Source organism: Sciurus vulgaris, assembly GCF_902686455.1.
Source record: "Sciurus vulgaris genome assembly, chromosome: 12".
NCBI lineage: Eukaryota > Metazoa > Chordata > Mammalia > Rodentia > Sciuridae > Sciurus > Sciurus vulgaris.
In genome coordinates, this window is record NC_136473.1 from 95,720,791 (window position 1) to 95,747,324 (window position 26,534).

The window sequence follows — 26,534 nt, forward strand, 5'->3', positions numbered from 1 at the left end:
GCTGTCAAACAGCACCCACTGGAGTCCGGGCATCGGGAGCTACTGAGTGGCATCACGTGGAACAATAACGCAGGCCACCTCGCTGCTGCCTGGAACGCCAAATTTCCGGGCTCCAACCAAAGGAAACTTATCGTTCGACTCCACAGTGCGTTTACACCCAGGAAAGCAAACTTGCATCGGTTAGAAGGAAACTGAAGTCCCTGATCTGTGCACCGTTTCAAAAGCAAAGGACTTGCAGCCTGTTAAAGGAGTCAGGTTTCCCCCGGTCCTTTCTTCCTTCCAAGTGACTACAAACTACCAGCTAAGGAGAGTGGAAGAGAGAAGTGCAGCAGGGCAAGAGTAAATATATTGCTTACAGTTCCCAGTTACATGAGAATCTTCGGGCTTTTCTGTGTCTCTATTTTCTGTGAGGATCCCTGTTCAGCCGGGACTTCAGGAAAGTCTTATCCGTGGTAGGAGGGGCCAAACTGTGGGCTGGGCTCCTTGGGGTTTTACAGATAGTTTTAAGGTGGAATGAAAGAACAAGAAAGAGAGAGAACTCTTCTCATAAAGGCTGATATTGGAAAATAAATATTCGGTTATCAGAATCAGACGTTTGCAGTCAGAAAGCATGCTTAAGTGATACATAAAACAACTTTTCCTGAATTACATGGACTTTGCATTTCTCTGGAGTGGAATTGCTTCTTCCCTTAAGCACACTCTGCTTCCTCTTTCTTCCACACAAGTAAGAACAAAAGTGAAAAGATAGTGAATAACCTTGAACATTTTTGCATTCTTTGAAAAGCCCTAAACATAAAATGGATACATTTTTAAAATGAACAACATTGGACCACTTTAAAAATCAAATCTTCAAAGAATTCCTCCCCAAAGCAGAACACCTGAGTTGACAATCATAATCCTTTGTACGTTTAAGGTTAAAGGCATTTCAAAGAATATAATGCAAATGTTGAGATTTATAGTTCGAAAAATCAAATCAGGTTGAATTGCAAATTTGCAATGTAATTTGAAATACTCAATAACCCTAATACTGGGGTGGGTATATAGCTCAGCTGTAGGTGCTTGCCTTGCATGCACAAGGCGCTGGGTTCTAATTCCCAGCACCATAAAAATTAAAAAAAAAAAAAAAAAATTAAATGGTGATAACCCTAATATGAAGAAAAGTGCACTTTAAATTCCATAGGTTGTACACAACACAACCATAGGAAACGAAATGATGTTCCCCATTTGTGTACAAGGAATCAAAATGCAGTCTGTAAAAAGTTTTTAAAAAATAAAATAAAAAGAAATAAATGCACCACAGTTGAGAAAAAAATAAATGAATTCCATAGGAATCTATTCTAGTAGAATAAATTATTCCACTTGAATAAGAACCCTCATTATAGCCCTGGTCCTGTGTTATATTTGGATATATAAGAAAAAAAAATGTTTTATTCCATGCAGTTGGAGGCAGTCTTTTTTGTGTTAGTAAACCCTCTTTCCACCTGAGGTCCATAAAACATTAGGAACTCCAGAGTTCAATGGATGATTGTTGAATGCATTTATGATGTGAGGTCAGAACATCCTAAACCTGACACCCAGAAAGCTCTCCCCAGAGCGCAACCATCTGTGTCATTACTAAAGAGAGAAAGTTTACTTTTTATGCCCCTTTCTACACAAATGAAATTGGTGGAAAGACAAAAGCAACCAGAGGTAAGGAAAAAATGCACCTTAATTAAATGTATGTGCCATGAATAGAATCAGATATCATGATGAGAGGATAACTCTCTAGAGGGAATGTTTATGAGCAAGAGGAACTATGCTCTAAGAGCTAAATATCTACCAGAAGTTACCTGTACTTCTGCACCAACATTTTAACCTAAAACGTGAAAACTATAATTTTCTCTACGGACATATTAGATGATTATTACTATTTTATCCAGCTTTCTTTCCCTCCACAATTTTTAAAGATATGTTTTTAAGAAACTGGAACAACGAAAGCACTAATAATATGATTGTTACTCCTTCTAGAGAATTCTGATGAACAAGCTCCTTTGTCTTACCCTATGCTCACTGTCATCACCACCACTGCATCTATGACATTAAACATTGGTGTTTAGAACTTGTTTAGCCTCATCTCACATAAGCACACAAAATTAGTAGTGAAGCAAGGTCTGCCCGACTCCAAAGCCCATGTTTTACCAGTATGTCATACTCTCTTACAGCAAGTTTTATTGCCCATCCTTTCAGTTTTGTCCCACGTCAACTAAATATCTGTTAGACTTCACTGGTTCCCGGGGTTAGGAACCTTCCACTATTCCCTTCTGGATCAGCGAAGGTCACTGTCTTGCCCCTTCATCTTTCCCATCCTTCCTACCTGTGCACAACTCCCTGTGCACCATCTGTTTTTATCGTCTTTTGTGTGTGTGTATCTGCATTTTTCTTTTCTTTCCATTTTACTGTCAAAATATTAATTTTTATGGTTGCCTCACTATTTCTTACATATACTAACACATTATCTTATTTCTGCATCTCTTTTCTGCTCTTAAGATCATCCTAGGCTTCACTAACAGACACACCTTCCTGCAAGTCTTACCAGTTCACTCTCATACCCATGACATCTGGGTTTCTCCACTGCCTACTCACTCATACCATTACACTTTAAAAATATTCCTTTTTTTGTTTGCGAGTAAGGTAGAAGTAAAAATTAAATCAGGATCTCTTCAGATTCTATTCCACATTACAATTTTATATGGTACAAATAGAAAGATTTACCCTGTCAAAATAAATACAGTGTAATACACAGTAGAAATTTTTGGCTTACCGAGAAGTCACATTCAAGAATTTTTTTTACAAAGCTAGGTTGTCCTCATTCATTTTATCTATTTGTGGCCATAATTTAACGACTTATTTTCTGCTCTCCAAGATCCCTCTAAATTTGGTAAAAGCAAGTGCGTGTCTAGTTTTAGCACTTCTGTCAGAGTGGATGCAAGCCCAATTACTCAGCTGGGAGGCTGACTTGCAGGCACTTTGGAGTTTAAAAGATATTTATGCTCTTGGAATTTAAATGTACTGACGACAATGAGAAAGTGCGAGCCCGTGTCCTTTGGTTTGAAGTAATCCCGAGTAGGAAGAACTATTGCTAAATGAATTTCCAGTGTTTCTCAAGTAGCTGAACTCTGATAGATGTCACTAGAGGGTTTTTTATAGAACTTTTGGCTGTCTCAGGCTAAGATAATAACAGCATTTCTATATTTATGTCTGCAAACTAGTGACTCAGCAACTTCAGGGACACTTCCGCTATTTGATTTTTTTCAAATACATTGTCAGGTACTAACAGTTTTGGGAAAAAAATCTTTTCTTCCTTCATGTTTCATAAATAGGATATTTTTCTCTGATTAGAAATATAACAAAACACAAGTAACTCTGTAGCAGTGGTCCACTTTTTGCTTTGAATATAGCCCTTGCTTCTCTGCCATTGCAATTTATATATATGTACTAGGACTTGAACCCAGGGATGCTTAACCACTGAGCCACATCCCCAGTCCTTTTTAAAACTTTGAGACCAGCTCTTACTAAATTGCTTAGGGCCTCACTAAGTTGCTGAGGCTGGTCTCAAATTTAAATCCTCCTGTCTCAGCCTCCTGAGTCCCTGGGATTACAGGCATGTGCAACCATGCCTGATGTGATTATTTTTAAAAGGGACATATTTCTTTCTCTTCCTCCCTTTCTCCTCCTCCTTAATCTCTCCCCCTCCCTTATCTCAGAGAAACAGGGTTACCTTTCTCCCCATCCAAGGCAGAGTTATCTGTCCTTGAGAATACATGCACCATAGGAATGAAGTAATCCAGACTTTGGGAATGGTTCCAGGTCTCAAAAATGACTATCTGCCAAATTAACAAGTGAAGTACAACTCAGAACAGAGGATATATGGAAGGTATCCTTTTGCATCACCTCTTTAAAATCCCCCTCTTCCCCAGATGGGCGGAATCCACAGACTCTAGAGTGGAGTCTCCTGTGTTTCTCCTTTGCTAGCAAAGCAATAAATCTTCTTTTTCCATTTTCTCGAAACGGTATCTTTGCTACTAGATTGGCATCAGGGACAAGGACCCAGCTTTCCTAACAACTCTTAATCTTCACCCAAATAAAAAAATCCACATACCAGGATTTAATTTCATTACATTTATGATGTGGCTTTAAATGCCACAGTTGAACCCAACTATACTTTTTAGCATGAAGTAAACATTGAGATACTTTACACACAGCAACAAAATTCCAGAAACAGCTATAAAAAAATTTATCCTAATCTGTTATTCCAAATTAGCAAAACAATCCAATTGTTTTGTTCATGGAGACAGGACCATTAAGGAAATCACGGATGGCCTAACCAACTTAAATATTTCTTAATTAATATCCCGTTAAAATTGTTGGATTTTATGGGTCCATTTGACTAGGCTGAGGGATGCCCGATTGACTACTAAAACACTATTTCCAGGTTTTTCCATGAGGCTATTACCAAAAAAGATTAGGCTTTTTCCCCCAGTACTGGGGATTGAACCCAGGAGTGCTTAACCACTAAGCCACTTTTCCAGCCCTTTTTATTTTTTACTTTGAGACATAGTCTCACCAAGTTGCTTAGAGCTAAGTTGCTGAGGCTGGCATTGAATTCACAATCCTCCTGCCTCAGCCTCCCAAATTTCTAGGATTACAGGCATGTGCCACCAAGTCTGGAGAGATTAGCATTTAAATCAGAAGACCAAGTAAAAAAATCCATGCTCATCCAAGTGAGCAGATCATCCAATCCCTGAAGGCCCTAAATAGAACAAAAAGGCATAGACCTGGTCCTGGAAAGAACAAACAGGATTACTGTGTCAAACAAGTATTGTGCACTGGTGTTCCCAAAAGCAAGGTCCCTGTCCTTGATGCCAGTCCAATAAGAACACGAGGTTTTGAGAAAAGGGAAAAAGAAATTGTACTGCTTTGCTTACAAGGGAGAAATACAGGCGACTCCTGTCCCAGAGTCTGGGATTCTCTCTAACAGGAAGAACAGAGGATTTTTAAAGGTGATTCAGAGGAAACCTATTTCCCAAGATTGGAGAGGAGAAGTTCAGAAGGAGAGGATCGAGCAGGAGAAGATCAGGGAGGAGAAGACCAGTGAGAAGAACAGGGAGGAGAAGGTTGGGGAAGAGAAGGTTAGGAAGAAGAAAAAAATGTCTGTTTTAGAGCAGCAAGGGATATATTCAAAACATGAAGCGAATCACTGTCACACTGGGGATCTGGAGGGTGGAAGCCCTATCAAGATGGAAACAGAGTGCTAATACCCTTGGATAAAAGTCAACTGTGTTAGTAAAGCATACCACATGGTAGGAGGAGATCATTTGTACAAGACAGACGTTTCAGAGACTCGACCTTGCATTAGGGTCTTAATGACTTTCACACAGTTTTTACTTAATACTACTTTATTCATATTTAAGACTTTATCTTCAAATTATCATTTACCCTGAGGATTTATGGCCAAACAAGTAAGCCAGTTTAGTCTTAGCTAGGATCGATTTTGCCAACTTAAAATTGCGAAAACAATTTGAGGAAAAAAGAGGAGATCTGGCATTGCAAAATGTGTCCTCTATTTCTAAGTCCTCACAAAGGCATATATGAGTGCTTCAGGAAGAAAACCCTCCCAGTGTATGGCTTAGGTTAACAGCAGGTGGCAAGACTTCTGGGCCATGGCCACCTGGCCATGTGGTGGGAGAAGATAATTTTATATAAATTGATGATTCAGAGATTTAATTTCAAATTAAGGATTTACATTATACATTATAAGTAATACATAGTATTGATATTAATACAGAATGCATAGTAATATATAATACCAAGTAATGCATTTTTGAGATGCACTTAAAATTTATTAAGATTTACAACAATCTTGCCACTTACTTCATAAAATAGTGCCTGAATGAGTCAGTTTATTCTTACTTAGTTTTGCCCTATGAAAATTTGAAAAATAATTTGAGATGGAATGAGGAGACTTGAGATTGTGAAATGTATGGGGCCCATGGTAATATTGGACTATATTTTCAGGAGTTCCCTAGATTCAAGTCTGGTGCAGAGGCAAGAAAATATCTCTTAAATTCCAAGGAGTGATGTGGTTTCAACATTGGTCATCCTTGGGAATCATTATAGAATAAAACCAGAGATTCTATTTAAATGTCAGGGACGTTCCTAAATCCATAGGACACTTACAAAACTTGGAGAATATGAAGGGGAGAGAAGTTTCAAAAATGCCTGAAGTTCAATTTCTTATCCAATGGGGTCTAGGAAGAGTTTAATTTTAACTTACTAAAATAAATGTGGCACTTTGTCCTTTGTTACAGAAATCATGCCCCTGTACCTAGTTTTACAAGAGAGAGGGAATAAAATCACATGCCTTACCTCCCAGACATGACATATGGTTGATATTTCATTGTTTGTCATTTTGATTTCTTATTCTGTGTGTACAGATATAACTTTAATAGGATTACACATCACTTTATAATCTCTAATTTTTCCTATCCACAGCACATCAGAAGCATCTTTCTATGATAATAAGATATTTTAATGGTTGCATAACATTGCAATATATAAGACTATAATAAAGTGTAACTTTTTTTTTTTTTTTTGATAACAAGGACTGAACCCAGGGGCACTCATCCACTGAGTCACACCCCCAGCCCTTTTTACTTTTTATTTTGAAACAGGGTCTTGCTAAGTTGCTGAGGTCAGTCTCCAACTTTCTATCCTCCTGTCTCAGCCTCCAGAGCCACTGAGATTACAGGCGTGCACCACCACACTTATTTGAAGATGTTATGCCATGTCCAGTTTTTTCACTATCACAAATAAAACCTTGACAAAACATTGGAAGCTCAACCTCAGTTCAAATCCACAATTAACTGAAGAAACAAGTTCTGATGTAAGTATAATGAGAATGTTAACAGTTGTATGTCTTTTCGTGAGAAGGGACTGGATCAGGCAGGTGGATGGAGAAGATTCTGAGTATCTGCAAAAACATAGGCAGAAAGGCAGGGCTGGATGCTAGAATAGGGAGAATGAGCATGAGAGGAGCAACCATTTACTAGGAGCCCAGAAAATATGTGTGAACTATCTCCTTTAGTTTCAGTTGCACAGCAGCAGGGCATTAACCCACTTTATAAATAAAAAAGTAAACCATAAATTAAAGAAGCCAGGCACGGTGGCACACTCCTGTAATCCCAGCTGCTTGGGAGCTGAGACAGAAGGATCAAGACTTCAAAGCCAGACAGTTGCTTGAGGCTCTAAGCAACTCAGTGAGACCCTGTCTCTAAATAAAATACAAAATAGGGCTGAGGGTGTGGCTCAGTGGTCCAGTGCCACTGGGTTCAATCCCAGGTATCCTAAATTAATTAATTGCCTAAGGTAACTCACTAAGTGTCAGAGTAGAGGTCCAAACTCCTGTTTTCCTGGTTTCAAAGTTCATGGATTTTTGTTCATTAACTGATGAACAAACTACAATACTAGCAGCTATGTTGGTCAGCTTTTGCTTTTGTCACTATGACCAAAATACCTACTAACAAGGCACTTTGAGAAGAAAAAGTTTATTTTAGATTCATGGTTTCAGAGTTCTCAGTCCCTGGTCAGTCAGCCCCAACGCTCTGTGAGGTGAGGCAGAAAATTCATGGCAGAAAGGTATTGCAGGGGAAAGCTGTTCAGCTCATGGCAGCTGGGAAGCAGAGTGAGACTGTGTGTGTGTGTGTGTGTGTGTGTGTGAGTGAGTGACAGAGAGAGAGAGAGAGAGAGAGAGAGAGAGAGAGAGAGAGAGAGAGATATGAAGGAAGAGACTAGAGACAAGATATAATCTCTAAGGTCATGCCCCCTGCAAGCTCAAGAGTGACCCAGATGGATGATGAAGACCTCATGAATTCAGCAAAGCCTTTCTTCAGCATCAGAGAGCCTCACTTTCTGGGTAGAAGATGGCCCCGATTACAGGGGAGGCATGGGTTTATATAGATTCCATTGGGAGGTATCTTCGTCCTGGAAGACTTTAACAGGACGTGGGCAAAAGGTTGCAAACACCTGGAACCTGTTTTTACTTTGCAGTTTTTAAGTAGGCAATGTTTTTTCAGGGCAGGAATGGAGGACTCAGTTCAGAGTCCAGTGCTCATCTGGCCTCCTGGGGTCATTGTATTGACAGGGGGACAAGATTGATGTGTAGTTTCACTGTCACCCAGAGACAAATTATTTGCAAAAGGATCAAAGTTTTGGCTTCTCTTTCCCTCCCTCCCATATCCTTCACCCACAGTGACTACTTCCTCTCGCCATGCCCACTGGCCTATCGTTACTACCCAGTAATCCATTCAGCTATCAGTGGATTAATCCACTGATGAGGTCCGAGCCCTAATCATTGCCTAAAAATTTCACCTCTGAACCTTGCTGCACAGGGGATCGTGTTTTCAAACCATGGGCAGGCTTTTGGGGGTACAGTCCAGATCCATATCATAGCAATAACTTAAAATAAAGTTAGCCAACTTTACCATTTTGCATAAGTAAAATTTAATCTAATGAAAATGGTTTCACTTTTAAGATAAGTAAGGAATGATGAAGAAAGCAAGTTTAAGTTTCTGGGAACTATTTTTGGTATGCTCGTGGGAAATGTTCACATCTTACCATTCTCCAGGTTGGTACTAAAAATCTTCTTAAGTCTGCTTTAAATAGAAATGGGCACCACATTTGCCTTTTACCAAAGCTCATACAAAATGAATTCATTAAGAATAAAGAAGTCTTTACTCATTGACTTTTCTCATCCTCTTCACTTTTTTTTGTAAAAATAAAAATGCCATGCCTACTATACAAATAAACATTTTCAGAGAGAGTCATGTTATTACACAAATGATATTTGTATATTTTATACTGTACAGTATATAAATAGGTTCGATCTAAATTTATATTTATACACACACACACACACATTTTATTTTGTTTGTATGTTCCTTAGAAAAATACCACAAGTTAGGGAAGTCTTAAAGAATGTTTTCAGTTTCTGTTCCTATTCTGAGGCCACTTCTTAATATTTATAAGAAAACCTGGTGACTTACAAGATTGGTCATCAAGGCATTAGCTGAGGTATATTTACAAATTTAGTAGTCATCACGCACAGGAACACTCTGATAAACATCTGCTCTCTCCTGCTGAAAGACCAATTAACACTCCTTCCTCCCTAAGAGACAGATGAATGACACTCAATCCCGAAGGGCACACCTATGGAATTAAGGTACATTTTAACTCCAAGTGACCTTGGACATACTGGGTTCACAGGTAAAGGCAGTACCTGTTTCCATACTGTTTCTGCTATAAGTAGAATTGAGTTTCCAAAACTCGGTCCCAGGGCCATTGTTGAAGTGACAAAATGTTACAGGTTTTTGAACACACTAGTAAAAGAGGAGATCACATAAATGATATTATTAACTTTTCTTTCAAGGAAATTAGAAGGCTTACAATTTACAGTGAGATTATGTCCTTCTCAAACCTTGGTGTTAAAATGGCATTCGCAGTTCTATTGAGGTTGGTGTTCATTTGTTTGTTTTTGGTGGAATGGAGAAAGAAGAGATTTCCAGAGTCGTAATATCCAAAAGTCTGGGGACTGTGGTTTCAAAGCTTTTCAGAAGTTCAAACTCTTCCAGCAATGTAAACATTTGCCATCTCACATCACAAGAGATCAAGAGGGAAGAATTCACCGGGTGTGATGGCATGTACCTCTCTCCCCTCAGAGAGTGATCAGCAGCTAACATGTCTGTCACAAATCCTCTCTAGTCCCTTCACCCAGCAGTTCTCCATTTCCTTTGGAATGCACCTGTTCTCTTCAACATGGTCTCAAAATACCTGGCCCGGATCTGACCTCACTTGGTCTCACCTTCCGCTTTATCCAGAGCTAGGGTGGACTTCTTTAAATTTCAAGAAAGCACAATATGCACATGGGTTGTACTATTTTCGCATGTATTCTCTTCCTTTCCCCAGAACTCTATCTTGCTACTTAATTTTCGATTTTCACTTTGCAGATGTCTTCCTTCTAAGCCCGACCTGGTGGCACAGGCTATACATTCCAGATACTTGAAAGAACAGAGGCAGGAAGATTCTAGGCCAGCCGGGGCAATTTAGGGAAACGCAGTCTCAAACTAAGATAAAGAGGGCTGGGGATGGAGCTCAGTGGCATAGAGCTCACCTAGCAGGCACAATGCCCTGGGTTCAATCCCAGTACAAGACTACTTCCTTCTAAAAGATCTTATCAGGTCAATACCCTCCTTTCTCTGCCCCTAGTCACACCCCTGTCCTTCATCCCGTCTTAATAAGCTCTGGGAGGACAGAGACTATTTTGATTACACTGTACAGTCAATGCCTAACATGAGGCCTCCAAATGTTAATAATTGGTATTCAAACAATATTTTCAAGTGCATGAATTCCTTCTACTTAGCCTTCTAAACCCTCTTCGCTTGTTATATTGTTATTCTGAATATTAGACTCAACAAAATCACTTCAGCTAATTCCAAACACAATGTAGTAGGACAACATCCCAACTTCCAAGTCTCCACTGCCCTGCTTTTAACATGATAGCATGTTTTCTTTCCTTAGTGTTGCCAAATCACGCTTCTTCATTCTGTTTTAACCCTGTCTTTTAAAAGATAAGGCACTACTCTAACATTCTGTTCGTAATTAACAAAAACTGATATGGCTGTTTCTCACATGGAGGTTCTAGAAAGAACTTTTAAGAAGTGGAAACAAACCCGAACTGGATGATTGAAGATAGCAGGATTTCTTGCCCATTCCTGAAAGGCAAGTCACAGGGAAATGACTGAAATGAGGATAAACAGAAGGTGCATTTTATCAGATGATTGCCGAAGAGGAAACCACAATAGCAAACATATCAGTCTCATCCTCTGCAATAATAATAAAGAAAAAAAAAAAGAAAGGAAATAAAAATCAGGTGGTTCTGTTGAGCAATGCTCACTGAAGTCAAGAAGCAGCCACAAACATTTCCAGGCCCTGGAAACTAAAAAATGCACTTTGTGTATATCAAATCCTGGAGAGATGTCTAATTATATTCTTGTTTTTAAAACATACTTGTATATCCGGATAATGATCACTTTCAGGGCCATCCTTTTGAAATAAAAAGAGAGAAGAAAAGGGAAGTATAGTTAAAGGAAAGGAAACAGCTCTGATTTACAAGAATCTTATAATTGAAAGAACAGAGTGACCCTCAAAATCACCTAAGAAATCTCTTCACCTGTCCTTAGGTGAGGAACGGAGACATGGGTCGTGCACTGATACACACTTACCATCCCAAGATCCATAAAGATACATTAGAATATCTAAAAGCTGCAAAGAATGCAAGTGGCATTTTGTACTTCCCTCCAATTAGAGGCCATCCCAAAGCCCTTAATGCTCCTGAAATTCATAGGCTCTTAATCCCAAAGTCATGCTTGAATGAACCCTCTTTGCTATCCGTATCTAATGAGGCTTTAAGTTTTATCATTTTTTTCCTACTCAATATCTCCAAAATTATTTTTTCCTCTTCTATTTCTAGGGCCACCACTCTGTTTCTTCATAACTCCACAGCTGGAGGGTCAACATCAACTCCTAACTGGTCTCCCTGTAATTCAGGCTTTTACAGAGTAGCCAAACAATGGGGAAAATCATTTCAAGGATCATTTCCATCATAACATATTTATCCTACCACTTAACTGGCTCTTCAATTGCCTATTGAACTAAACCAAAAAAAAAAAAAAATCATAGCAATCAGGAACTGCCTGCTCTACAGTGGGAAATTGTCCTCCCTGCAGACACATCTATTGACCCATCCCCATCCACAGTTACCTGGCAAACTAGAGGACGTATAAAGTAAGGGAAAAAAACCAACATGTTTCCTAGCCTCACCCACCACTAGTTGTGTGGCCTTGCTGCCACTCTTAACTTATTTTGAGCTGCAATTTATTGATCCCTAAGGTAAATGATTCCACTCTATATTGAATTGAGTTGCATGAGAATTTCCGTAATGCATGTGAAGCACCTGGCAGAAATCAGAGACACTCATACATCCTAACTACTGTTACTTCATATACTTCACAAAGGATTTGAGTAAGCCATCATCTCTTACTCTTTCATTCATGTATTCAATCAACAAAATGATCCCTCACCTACTGAGCCCTTGCTCATCCTAGATATTATGTAAGTTACTTGGTAAATAAAGAAGATAAATAAGACTTCAAAGACTTCATCCCTCACCCTGAAAATCCTCACGCGGGTAGTAACATATGAACACACCAACATGAAGCCATGTGACTATGCTGTGGGTTCGGGGTACCCTGAGTGGGGATTCTTAAACTCTGTCAAGGAGGACGGTTCACTTGATTTCAATCAACAGGTAAAGATGAGTAAAAGTTATGAAGCAAAGGGAAGAAACAGCAGGCTGTCAGGGGTAGACAAGGGGATTACTGTAATAATGATGAGGAGGAGGATTGTGAAGCTCTGCACCATTTCTGGCCTCAGTTCCAAGCTAGCTTCCTGTTACCTTACTTCCAGCAAACTGTACTAAATTCTAGCTGCTCAATTATCTATGACTGAATCCCACAGCTATGCCCACATCCAGGCCCCGGACCCTTCCCTCTGAGCTGGTTCTATCCTTCTGACCCCTCAGGCTGTGCCCTCAGTTCCTGAGGCCCTTCCTCATAGGCTCCTTACCCATCTGGCTCTTGACCACACTGGCCTCCCAGGGTTTCAGATTTTGTCTATCTTCTGGGAATTGCTCCAGCAGACTGTGATCTTCCCAGACACACAACCCTAACTTTAGGTCTTAGTTTAAATGTCACCTCAAAGAGCTTTTTCCTCCAGCCTCCTTCCCCCACCCCCCCCCCCCACAAATTTACAAGAACAACTCAGTCCCTCTCTCTTCCCTGTTATTCACTTTTACTTTCTACCTTGAAGTTACCTGCTAATTTTCTCATTTGTGTATTTCTTTGTTGCCTGTTTGTGTTTTATTTCTTTCGCTGGTTTGGGGCCTCAGCTGTTTTGTTCCCTGTGGTACCTGCAGTGTCCAGAACATTTTTGTGGAACATAATAAGCATCAGAATAATGAATGAATAAATGAATACCTCTACAGCTGCCAGCTGACTTCTGATCAGAAATTCCAGCTCCCTAGACTTGGAGCCACTGGATTCCTGTTTTCAGTAGACTGCTAGTTTAAATCTCAAGACCTCCCCATTGGCTTCCACATGAGTCCCTAGAGCCACATAAACCTACAGCTCCAGGTCACCCATTGTCTTCCACACCCCAAGACGTATTCATCAGCAATTTCGCCCACCTGTTTTTTAGTTAACATTCTATTGTCGCCCTTCTGCCAGACCTACTAATAATTGCCCTTGTTTCTTAAGGTAGGCCACTACCTCGACTTATCTGTAGGATTAGACTGTATTTCCACCACACCCTTGAGGTTCTGGTTTAAAACTCCCCTATTCTCAAAGTCTTTTCTAATCACTTTCAAATGAGAGTGCTTTGTAATTGGTGTCCTTAGGCAGTTTATTCAAGCTGTGCTAAATTGATATTCTAACAGTGTTGGTTTCTATTTTTTTATGTTACAGAGCATATGTATTTGTTTTTCCTAACTGTACGGCATGTATTTTAAGCTAGATCTTATCACTTATGTTTTTAATCTTTATATTTAATCTTCTATTACAATTTTACATCTTCTCAGAAAATGAAAAATAAAAACCTCAAATAAAACTATATCTTAGTTATTAATGGCACTATGCAATGTCGTTTGTTGTGGTGACTACTTAGTGTGGCTGCATTTCACCAAATCCTAATCTCTTTACCTTTCACCTCCATATCTTGTGTGTCACCAATACTCCTCTTCTCTCCATGCCAACCAAGACAGTGAGCCCCTGGAGGGCAGAAGCCGTGTCTCATGCGACTGTCAATCCTGAGTAGACCCCATATTGTCTGGCATCCAGCAAGTTTTTAAGAAAACCTGAACGAAGACCTAAATAAAATAACTATTTCCAAAGGTGTTGTGAAGCACAGCTGAGAACTCATATTCCACCAACAGCCTAGAACATGACACTGATGTACTGTTCCTGTTTCTGTTTGTTGCATGGAGTTTTTACAGAGGTCGCCTGCGCCTGCTCAGTGGGTCAGGTGCAGATGGCTCTGCTTGGGGACTCCATGCTTTAGTGCCAAACATAAAGCATCACATGCTTTTCTTGACCTTCTCTTTCTTACAGAATGTGCATTCTTTCTTCAGTGGGAAGGAAATTAGGTTTAAAATATTTTCGGTACTTTTTCAACTTATGTAGTTTAAAGACTTGTAATCTATTCCCTTTTGCATAGCAAGATAAAAAGAATTCGTTTGGGGACTGAGGTTGTGGCTTAGTGGTAGAGCGCTTGCCTAGCATGTGTGAGGCACTGGGTTGGATTCTCAGTACCACATATAAATAAATGAAGAAAATAAGGATCTATCAACATCTAAAAAAATATTTAATGAAAAAGAACACTTAAAAAAAAATTGGTGTGTATTTGTGGCAAAGAATAAAAGGGGTGAAAAGTATGTTGAGCAGGATGTCAAACCATCCATGATGAGGTAAAAGGGAATAAAGAATCAGAGGACTGGGGAGATAGCTCAGTCGGTAGAGTGCTAGCCTTGCATGCACAAGGCCCTGGGTTGGATCCCCAGCATGGCAAAAAAAAAAAATCAAAGGACAGCCTTGGCTCTCTTATACAGGAGATAGAACATGAGTACCAAATAAGGCTCAAAATCAGGTATTGATTCCCTCTTTCACTAGAGGGTGAGCTAGCAGACTTTTAACTTAGGGCTCCCTTGATTTGGCTCCAGAGTCTGAAGCAGAGCTGAGCATTGCACACAGGATCCGGTGGGTCCTGGCATGAAGGTTGGAGAAAGACAATGGAAAGGAGACAGGCAGGAGGCCATCCTCCTAGGCCCACCGTCTGCTTCCACCATGGCGCCGTGGCCTTCTGCGCAGGAGGCTGATTTGTTCCTGTGCATAGGTACACGTGTGGTATAGTCCTTTTCATGCCAACCCACTTCAGCCTTATTTTTAACCTTGCACATTCTCACGGGGTGAGAATTTGATTAGAGTTGTAGTTCACGCTGACCAAGGTCACCGCTGTATTGGAAATTTAATAGCATTTCTTTATAATTTTGGAAGCACTGGAATGTATTACTCTCACCCTGATTTTCTTATAGTAACACAATCTTTCATATAAGCGGCTAATCTTCTAGTTGATTAAATATTAGTAGTTTAACTAAATATATGACTATTTATTTAGTTTAACTAAATAGATGACTATGTTATTTTGTGTAAAAAAAAAATGGGTTATTTTCTATGATAGTTCTAGTTTTCTTACTGATTCAGACTTAAGTCTCTTCTTTCTGGTTCATTCTTTCCCTACAGAATGCTGGCCTCAGTCTCAATTGAAGAACTATGAATGATTTATCTTGGAATCTTTCAAAAATTCTTGTGGTTTAAAGGATTTCAGCAGTTAGACTATTTTCCTCATTGTGAGACAATCCTCCCTGAAAACAGATCAGTGCTTGCTTTGCAAACCTCACTGTCCAGTTTTTCTTTTTCCTTGCTTAACAAAACAAGTGAAAATTTCTTGTGGGTTACCACAGCCCTCCTGGGTTTTCTTATTGTGAAAATTCATTTATACATTCAATATGGCTTATTCAAATGTCTATTACATGCTAGTTTTCCAAGAGCATTCAAATGTAAAGAATGACTCAACACTTCCCTTCCAATAGCTCATAAACGAACTGAGGACACAAAAGTCCATAGGCCCATGAAACTAAGAAACAAAAGCAAAAATAATAATGGTAATAGTAATAATTAGCATTCTTATGCAGAATGGTGGTAAATTTTATATGTCAATTCGACTAGGCAAAGGGATGCCCTCAGAGCTGGTAAAGTTATTTCTGGATGTGTACGTGAGGGTGTTTGGGGAAGAGATTAACATTTGAACCAACAGGCTGAGTAAAAAAGGCCACCCTCACCCACATGAGTGAGCATCATTGATTCTGGTGAGTCCCCCAAAAAGAACAGAAGGACAAAAGAAGGTGAGTTTGTTTTCTCTTCTGGAATTAGGATGTCAATTTTCTCCTGCTCTGGGACATCAGAGCTGCTAGTTCTCAGACCTTTGGATTCCAGGACTTATACCAGCAGCCCAGTTCTCTGACCTTCAGCCTTGGACTGGAAGTTACATCATGGGATCCGCTGGTGCTCAAGTTTTTGGTCTTGGATGGATTGACACTACCAACTTCCTTGGTTGATGAGATCTTGAGATCTTGCAGACAGCAATTTGTGGGACTTCTTGACCTCCATATCATTCTGCATAAACCAGTACCCTTCATGAATTATGTGTGCGGGTTGGTGTATTTTCTGTCCGGGATTGAACCTAGGGGTGCTTAACCACTAAGCCACACCCCCATTTCTTTTTTAAAATATTTTATTTAGAAAGAATCTCACTAAGTTGCTTTGGGCCTCACTAAGTTGCTGAGGTTGGTTTTGAACTCAAAATACTCCTGCCTCAGCCTCCCTAGCTGTTGGTATTACAGACGTGTACCACCTTGCCCAGGTATATGTGTATACTTTTTTGGGGGACAGGTACTGGGGATTGAACTCAGGGACACTCGACCACTGAGCCACATCCCCAGCCCTATTTTTTATTTTATTTAGAGACAGGGTCTCACTGAGTTGCTTAGTGCCTCGCTATTGCTGAGGTTGGTTTTGAACTTGCAATCTTCCTGCCTCAGCCTCCTGAGCCACTGGCTTTATAGGTGTGTGCCAGTGTGCCTGGCTGTATACACTTTTATATATCCTGTTGCTTCTGTTTTTCTCTGGGGAATGCTAATGCATAAATTTTTACCACTTACAAAGATCATTCTCATTTATGATCCTGTGTGATAGATGCTATTGGCAGCCTCATTTATAGATTAGAAACTAAAAATAAAAAGGTGATATGAATTATCCAAATTTTCAATCATAGAGTTTGAAATTGGTATTCCCACCATATTACCTCCCAACAGTAAAAAGCCAGACATGCTTCCTTGCCTCAATTATCCATAGTGCCTAGCAGTAGGATTTGAGGTAGCGCCATATGTATAGTGTGCTACAACAGTGTGGAGCTCAGAGTCAGCACTCTAGTCAGATCATTTATTGATGTTTTTGTTTCTGTTATAAGAAAAGGAAGAGTGTTTCATTGAAAAAATTAGGCTTGAACTTCAAATAAGGAGTGAGATGGGCCATGTAGCTAGAAGAGGGAAACTGAGGCCTAGGATGACCTAACCCAAGCCCTAGATGCAGGAGTAGACATGCTTAGGCTGGACAGTGGGAAAGCTGCCCTGGCTGAGGTGCAGGGCTCATGAGCAGTAGAGAAAGATGTTACAAGCACATAGTCAGGGACAAATAAGAAGGCACTGAATGTCCCCGAACGTTGGACTGAGGAACTTCATTTTAAAGGTCATAGAGAGCTTCAGAGGGGTTCATGCCTGGAGGTGACTAGATCAAACTGCTTCAGGAAGATGTTGTATGTGCCTTGAAGCCACCAGACAGTTGGAAGGCTGGTGTAGATCCAGGCCACCTGACCAGATGGGGGATGAAGAAGGAAAGATGGTGCAGTGGGGGATGAGGATGGAAAAAATAAATGTGAAACAACTTTCAATGAAAGGGAAAAGAACAAATTGGCAGATGACTGAAAAATAGAGAAAAAGTCAAAAACCATGCAGAAATTTCCCTTCGGGGTAATGGCACTAATTGGAAGAAAGACTGAAATTACTATCCTGAAGCTAGCTGTAGCGGACACGGGCTCAAGCACCTTTTTTCTTCAAAATTATTGAAATACATATATACTCCTAAATCTCAAGAGTGATAGCCACTCTTGAACCAGTAAAAGCGATAAATAGTAGCCAACTTCCTAGGTGAAACTGAATCATAAATAACATCTCAAAGAACACTTTATTCATTCATTCGTATGTATTTCAAGTCATGATCAAATGTTCCTTCTTTTTTCACAGTAAAAAATTTCTAGAATCAATTTTTCATTGTATTCTTGCTATGCGTCAGTTCTTCTGCACAGAATTATGCCCCTCATTCTAATTTCTAGAAACCTAGACTGAAAAGACCACATGGTCCAAGGGAATACACCATAGACATCCATTCTACTGTTGGACCTCAGGAATACTCTTTCGAGAAGCCCAAAGAGCCTTTGATTATATGGATTGTAGGTATCGCTACATTTGATATCAAAGCATAAATGTTTAAATTATCTATATGTCCATTTAAGCTAACAATAATACATCAATTATATGTTAACCTTAATAATGTACTTTATGACAAATAATTATATTTTATCAAGCAAACAATTTAGAAGAACAGTATTATTGGACATTTTTTTGTAAATCCCCCTCAAGTCTGACTGGTGGTAGATAACTGGAATCTCATACCACTTCTGTATTCCATCTATTTCAAAATATTATCTGGATAGAAGGATGTCCATGATTCAGAAATCCAACCTTACAAAAACATACCATTAGGAAAAGAGGAGTGTTTTAATAGCTTTCTAAATAAAATTATCAGTGTTCTTTTTTGATATAGTACTAAAACTTAATAAGCAGTAATTTCTTAATGGTGACTTGAAATGTGGAATCTGAAATTAAGCATCAAGAAACCTTTTGTACTTTTCACATTAGAATCTCTGGTCTCTTTTGCACTTTGAATAGAACTTTTACCCAGGCATGATTTTGTTTGATTATTCACTGCAATGAATAATTGCTCAGAAAAGCCATCCAGCCTCATTGTGATACGATTTGGTAGTTTTCCAGTAAAAAGATTTGATGAGCAGAAACATTTGACTCCTGATGGTTTCATTGATCAAAAGAAACCACTGAGCAAATATTTCTTAACAGTTTGATCACAGATCGTTTACCCACGCGTGCATGATGCATCAGTCATCATTTGGAAATGCCAGTTTATTGAGTTACATGGTTCTTTCTTCATAGAAAATGAAACATCCCGTCTGTTACTATCACTACCAAACTTACCAGGAACATCTTTAGTGGGAAACTGTTGAGACCATAGTGGTAGATATACATTTTTCAAAATTCTAATTTTCAGAAAACCAGCACCATGGCGTCAGGCTGCAAGACTGGCCCATCCATTTGCAGCAGTAACCTGGCCAAGTGAGGAGCCAAGTGCTTCCAGATGCCATGTTCTGGGGCCAATTATCTCTACCTGGATGTACCCTGATCTCCAGGAAGTTCAGATTTTTTTTTTTTTTTTCATTTTTCTCCTGTTATCACTTTTGATCACCCTGTGCTAGAAAGTTTCTGAAAACAGCTAAGCCAAGATTTTGTTTGACAAGCACGTGATGGTTCAGGTCAGAACCCTGGGTAAAAGCAAATGGTTGCAGCAGGATCCAAGCAATATACCTCTCTTCTTGAGGTTACTGAGAACCCTGGGGCTCAGATTAAAGACATCTGGGAGAATAGGATGACCTTGCCATCAAACCAGGAGGGTGGAACATTTGCATGGCCTTGGTCCTGATGGGGAGACCTGAGTCTGCACAGCAGAAATTCATGGACAATATGATGTCAAAGTTTGATTGGTTGGAACCTGGTTCCCCTATCAAGGTGGATGGTGGAGTATGTCCTGACACTGTCCATAAATGTGCAAAGGCAGGAGCTAATGTGATTGGGTCTGGTGGCAACACTATGAGGAGGGAAGGTCGCAGATCTGTGATCGGACTGCTAATGAGCTGCTGGAAAGGTTTTCTTGATCAAAGACACCACGAGGAACACAGTGTTACTGCTCATGAAATCTTTTTACTGGAAAACTACCAAATCATATCACAATGAGGCAGGGCAGTTTTTCTGAGCAATTATTCACTTCAGTGATTAAAATCTGTTATGCAGAATTTTCTAAGAGGTTAGAAATTGATGTGTATAACTACGTTTTCAGTGATGCAGTTTAAAGATTAGTGGGTAAAATACTTTGTTTTTCCTGGGAAAGATTCGATTTTATATACAGTAAAAATATGGCTGGAACCATGCTACAGAGGTACATCACAATGCCTAAGGAGAGCATATCAGCTAGTATAAAATTTTTTGTTTTATATTTCTCAAAATAAATTTTCTGTTGTTTCACATCAGTTTCTAAATTAAAATTAGTTTGAACTTCATATGTTTTTCCTACTTCATGTCATTTATGATTGGTTTATATGCTTGATCATATGAATAGAATGGAACTTAAAAATATAAGCTACTTGGATGGAATGCATACCATAAAAATCACTCTTTATGGAAAACTTCAAACATTATCATTGGCAATGAATACTGTTGCTTTCCTTGAGGTGACAGGCTCACTCCGTTCATTTTTGAGAAAACATTAGTCAAATACTGAAGTCTAAATAGTGGTTGTTTGCCGAGCACAGTGCGGCACACCCAGAAGCCAGGGAGGCTGGGACAGGAGGATTGCCAGTTCAAGCCAGCCTCAGCAACTTAGTGAGGACTTATCTTAATTTTTTTTTTTTTTTTAAGTGCTGGGGATGTAGCTCAGTGGTTAAACACCCCTGGTTCAATCACTGGTACTTATAAATAAATAAACATGGAACTGGGGTTGTGGCTTAGTGGTAAAGGGCTTGCCTAGCACATGTCAGGCACTGGGTTCAATTCTGAGCACTGCATATAAAATAAAGATCCAGCAACATCTAAAAAATATTTTAAAAAATAAAAAATAAACAAAATAAATAAATAAGTAGCCATTGTTCGTCTTTTGGCTGGACTGTCAATTAAGAACAGTATTTCATGGAAAATGCAGGTGGTTTGGTTCGCCACTCAAATAGCTGCACGGGTTCTTTACCTCAACATGTCAGCCTCTGGGTACAGCAGAGGGGTGTCCTCCACTCTTCCCATTTCACCGTAGAGCACATTAAAAAGCTACCCACTCGGAGTGGAGATTTCATAAAATTGCTAATTCTTACTACTTCTGAAGGGTGTTCTTAAATGAAACCTGCTTGATATTTTTTGAACCCAGATTGCTTGGTGGCACTGAATATGATGACTATGGACACCAGGACCGAGACCCAAACAGCCTAATGACTCCAGGAACAATTAAGTAACGACTACTAGACGAAGTACACTGGAGTATTATGGAGAGAGAATTTTATCTTGTGGATTCCCGAGAGGATTTGGGACCCCCATCCCGTGAAAGGTCACTCTACAGCGTCCTGATAGGTGCTGTTCATGGGCCCTTCCCCAGTGCCAACTCCTTTCTAAGCAGAGTTACTTTAAATCCTGAATTCGACTTCTTTTTCACTCTAATGAGAAAAGGGAGTGTTCAAAGTCAAGGAAGAGGAGACAGATGACAAACTAGAAAATGAAAACTCTTTTCAACAGAATATTTTCAGTAACTTGGGGTCTGTAATGTATATTTCTGTGGGACTGAGACTAGAAGGCAATTCCCTTCGTTTTCAACATGAATTCCTTTGATTGGTAAGGACTTAACAAAAACTTTTAGCAGAAGTTCTGCCTATGTGGTAGAATGGCCATTGTAGGAAGATTCAGTTCCTATTGTGAAGAAGTATTTGTTGTTGTTGTTTAGCTTGTTTTTGTTTTTGTGGTGCTAAGGCTTTAACTCAGGGGGGCTCTACCATTGAGCTTTACTTCCAAACCTTTTTTATTTTTATTTTTTATTTTGAGACAGGGTCTTGCCAAGTTGCTAAGGTTGGCCTCAAGTTTGCAATCCTCCTACCTCAGCCTCCTGAATGGCTGGGATTACAGACATGCACTGCTGTGCCAGCTATCAAGAAATTTATATAAGCTTAGAATCAAACCCTAGGTCCTGCTTTGCCATTTTCATAAATATATACTGAGAAGACTCTTAGATCTTATAGAGACACTAATCTAGATGCCTAATCAATAAACCAAAAACCAATAAATAAAAAACTAGTTTCTCTAAAGCTAACATGTATCATTTAATGTAAAATGTTTACTAAACATTTACTAAACTTAGAGTCTACATTTGTTAACTTGACTTAGCTTCTGTGTCTGTAAAAATCTGCCTAATAAAATTGGCCCTTCATGTAACTCAGAATTCCAGGTTTATGATATATTATATATAGTTTCAAGACAGCATTTTTATAACTAGAATTAGTTAAACTACAAGATTGGTCTGGTGCTAGAGAAGCTAACGAGAGAGAATAAGAATGAGCCAAGATTCCAAACCAACACCTAAGCTTTTTTGCAATCACCAATTTTCATTGTTACCTGGGGTGAAGGAACATAATGAGTCACCATCAGCCCAGTGACTGATGGAAAGGGCCTGGAGACCTGGCCTGTCAGGCGGTGTTGAAAGATAAGGACCTAGATTCTCCCTCAGGTCAGCAGGGGGTGTCACCAGCCTTCTTCTCGCCATCCGGTGAGCTCCTAGAGTTGCAGGAGAAAACCAGAACCAGCAGTTTAAGTGAATCCCATCCAGGGCACCTGTGACTTCTCACTTCAATTTCTTCCATTCCTTTCATGTTCAATTTTGATTTGTATCCAACTACCCCAAATAAACATGTTTTCAATTCACTCAACATCAATAACAAGAACTGAATGATTGTGGGAGTATAAATATTAAATGTTTGCTGGAGTTTCAAGGACAAATTGATTCATTATAGAATATCAGAGAAGCTCACACAGTGATCAACTGGTATTCATATTCCACAAACAGGTATGTCACAGGTAATTGCCTTCACTGGTAAATGTGTTTGGTGTGGGTTAAGTGTGTTCATATTGGGTTTTTAAAATGCCATATGGGACTGTGGGTTATAGAGGTTCAAGAGCTGGTGTGAATAACTTTGTGTGCCCTTGAGAAAATCCCTGAGTAATAACCATGTCCTGCCTTGAAGTTGAAGTTTAAAGAGCATTTACAGCATAGCTCATTAGCTTCTGAAATACTCTATTCAGATATTTCAAAGCTTGTCCATGGTTAAATAGTAACAGCATGCCTATTTCCCTTTCCCCAAGGGAACTGTTTAAATTACAACATCCTGTTTGGGGAGCTCTGACTTCACACACATACTGAATAGTAAACCTTGCTCATGCCCATTCCCAGTAGTTGTATTGGGGCAGTTCCATTGTTTTGAATAGAACCTCCAATGTGCTTTCATAAGAACTTCAATTTAAAGACTATTTTGAGAAAAAGAAAAAATCCTGGCTCAATAATTTCCAGAATGTTTTTAAAATGCACCAAGACACAAATGAGTTCTGATACTGATAATTCTTATCATGGCTTAAGCAGTATTGTATCAGAAGACAACAGCCACAAACCAATATTATTTTCACTATGAAATAATAACAGTCAATCACAGGCCATACTGTTGAATTTGAAACTTGGATATTTGTGTTCAAGGATACCTAACCCCTCCTTCATTATTAATGCTTCTCTTTCAGTAGCATCCATTCATCCTTCTGGTGCTCACTGGGACCACATTTTCTAATTCCATCACTCAATAAAGACAGAATAGGCCTGAAAATAGACACGGAGGAGCACTCATTCAGTGACCTCTTAACTTCCAAGTGCAACCGACTTAGCCTACAGATGGCCCCCTCTTTGGAAAGTAATTGTAAGTAATTGTAAGTAAATGTAGCAATGAAAAGGAGAAAGTAAAGGAAACAGGATGGAAGAAATTAAATACTGACACAAAAGTCTGTCTGGGCCAATGCTTTTCACTCTCTGCCCCTGCAATCGCTTCTGCCCCAAGGGCTTGAGAGAGCAAGGTTTCAGGATCTGGTCTCATTAAAACACACTCCCACCCCTCTTCTGTGCCTCCTGGAATAACCACCTTAACTGCTTTGCAGAATATTATAGAATTTTATGTGAAATGTAGTTAGGGCCTGGGTTAGAGGGTAGCATAGGAATAAAGAAAAAGAGAACACAATCTAATGAAATTCAGGAAGTAAGATGGATAGAATTTGTCAACTGAATCTGGAGGCTAGGTAGAAGACAGAACTCTGGCATCATGCCTGAGTTGCAGGTTGGATGGGTTTACAGGTAAGTTTCTGCATGCTGCAGCACCTGAGCTATATTAAATATTCAATGCATACTTTGATTAAATGGTTGGATGGGTGGATGGATTGATGGATAGCGGCTTAAGAATGGTACCTTCCACAGAGAAAATGAATAAAGGAAAAGAGATGCATCCAGGTGAGAAATGCAGAGTGAACATTTCCACTTAACAGTAACTTCCATGGCCTGTTGACACCCGTATAAACCTACACAACACACAGTATTGCATCTCTGAATCTACTGTGTCAAACCCTGCAGGCATTTTGAAATAATTGATTTCAGAGTAAAAAAGAATGATAATGATGATTTTTAATCACCATTCCCATTTCTTGGAAAACATAGTAACTCATAAACACCATCACTGAATGCAGCATTATAAATGTGTTATATGCTCGGGAGAGGGAGTGTTATTTGCTCTGCCTTCCTTCTGGAGTTCAGTCCAAGAGACAACACACATTTGTCCACATTTGCATCACGAGCTAAGTGAGAAGCAACGCAGCAGTTTTACTAAGCTGAACAAGTCCTGGAACAGTCTCTAAAGAACCCTGGAGGACGCAGCTGTGACTGGAGCTTAGTTCTCTCTCCCCTAGACTGCAAACTCTGCACCTACAGACACCCGGTCACCGGAAGGTGGAGGACACAGTGAGAACAGCTGCCCACCTTGAACAACAGAATTCAAGGACAGAGGGGAGACTTGTCAAACATGTCCATCACATGGGATTCGCAAGCAAAGGAGGCAAGGGGTGGCCAACACAGGGCAGCTACCTTTACCAACAGATGCTGGAAAAATGCTATCGTTCCCCAACCAGTGCATGTGAGACCCCCAGAGTGGCCCTTCTTCCTGAGTGTAAGGACAGTTGGTACAGAGGGATGGATGCCAGCTCCACCCAGGACAGGCAGAGGCTGGAACCTCGCAAGAGACGTTCCCCCAGCTTTACCAACCAGAGTTTCTGGCTTCTGCATTATTTGGGTTGGAAGACATACTTGAAGACCCTTAGAAAAGTCTGTCTAATGGGCCAAGCCTTTTGGCCACTTTCCACAGAGACATTATAGCTGGTTCTACAAGAAAGAACATTATTAACAAAGAAAACAGCTTCACTGGCAGAGATCTAAGGAATCGGCATGAGTGACATGGGGTAATTATTCTTAATTTTATCTTGGGTAAAATATGGAAGACGATACCAAAAAATATTTTTGTTTGCTATCTTTTTCTTAGAGCCTTTCAAATTTTACTATCTAAAAAGAAAATAAATATCCTTTAGGTTTAGTAAAAAGAAGGGAGTCTGTTTGGATCTTTAGCCAATTTTAAAAAAAAAAAAAGCAGACTTGAAATACATCACAAGCTTAGCATTCTTTTTTGGACTCCTGGCCAAGTAAAGATTCAAGAAGAAATACATCAGCAATATCTTTTGGCATTTTGCAATCAAAGTTCTGTAGCTACTTCTATTTGGGCAATTCCTGTGCGTGCTTTGCTGATAACAACCTTTTCTAAAATTTTTATTATGTAATCGTCCAAAATTTTTATTATGTAATCATAAAATAAAGGGTAAAATAAGTGATAGAGCATGTGGAATCCAACTCATTGATCATTGATCTCTGATGTGTTTGTATATAACTTGAAGTTTGAACATTTAGATATTTTTCTTTTGCTGCACCAGCCATAGATCATAATTTTTCTCATTTATTTAGATTTCTTTTTCTTGTTCATACTGGGAACTTATTCAGACTCCAGAAGGGCTTCTAAGATAAACATAGAGGTAAATAATTTTAATGTATTAAATTTTTTAATTCTAATAATTTTATAACATTTAATTTTATATTATATTAATTTCTACATTAAAATATTATATTTGGTATTTTTTTGTCCAAAAATTTGCTTTGGTTATTTCAAATATAAGCTGTAAGTATGCATACATTATACTTTAATATATTACATTTTAATAATGTTTCACAGATTGTCTTATATCTGATAAAATAACAGGTTTAACAAATACAAATTACATAAAATAATTCAATAATCTTCAATTTTAGAGTATTCAGCCACTACTTCAAGAATAATAAATCTTTCTAAATCTTCAGAAGATACGTCAATGCAACAAGATTCAAAGAAGTTTATTCTTTGCTGCCAGTTTCTAATCTTACATTGTAAGAGATAGAACCTGCTTTAAACCAGAGTTAAGGGCTAGGATTGTAGCTCAGTGGTAGAGCTCTTGCCTAGCACGCGTGAGGCACTGGATTCCATCCTCACCACCACATAAAAACAAATAAATAAAATAAAGGTATTGTGTCCATACACAACTAAAACTATTTTTTTTTTTTAAAAAACAGTTAATAAGGGAAAAGATTGTTGAAATCTCACAACAGTGTAACTGTACACCTGTGCTCCCATGGAGATACCATCAGTCAAAAAACACACCAGTTAAGAATCGTCAGGCAGGA

At 39.2% G+C, this 26,534-nt stretch overlaps 1 protein-coding gene across 5 annotated transcripts in view; it reads right to left on the reverse strand.

Moving 5' to 3' along the window:
* LOC306642182 (cytosolic phospholipase A2-like) overlaps nt 1-26,534 on the reverse strand; it is a 106,198-nt gene that overhangs the window by 70,022 nt on the left and 9,642 nt on the right. Inside the window, exon 2 of one of the 5 annotated variants that reach the window (XM_079107747.1) lies at nt 22,310-22,468. The exons of 1 other annotated variant lie outside the window; for it this stretch is intronic. The gene's annotated coding sequence lies outside the window, so the exon portion shown is untranslated. Of the gene's footprint in view, nt 1-356; nt 473-22,309; nt 22,469-26,534 lie in introns of those variants that run through there. 3 more of the 5 variants (XM_079107746.1, XM_079107748.1, XM_079107745.1) reach the window with 3 other exon arrangements.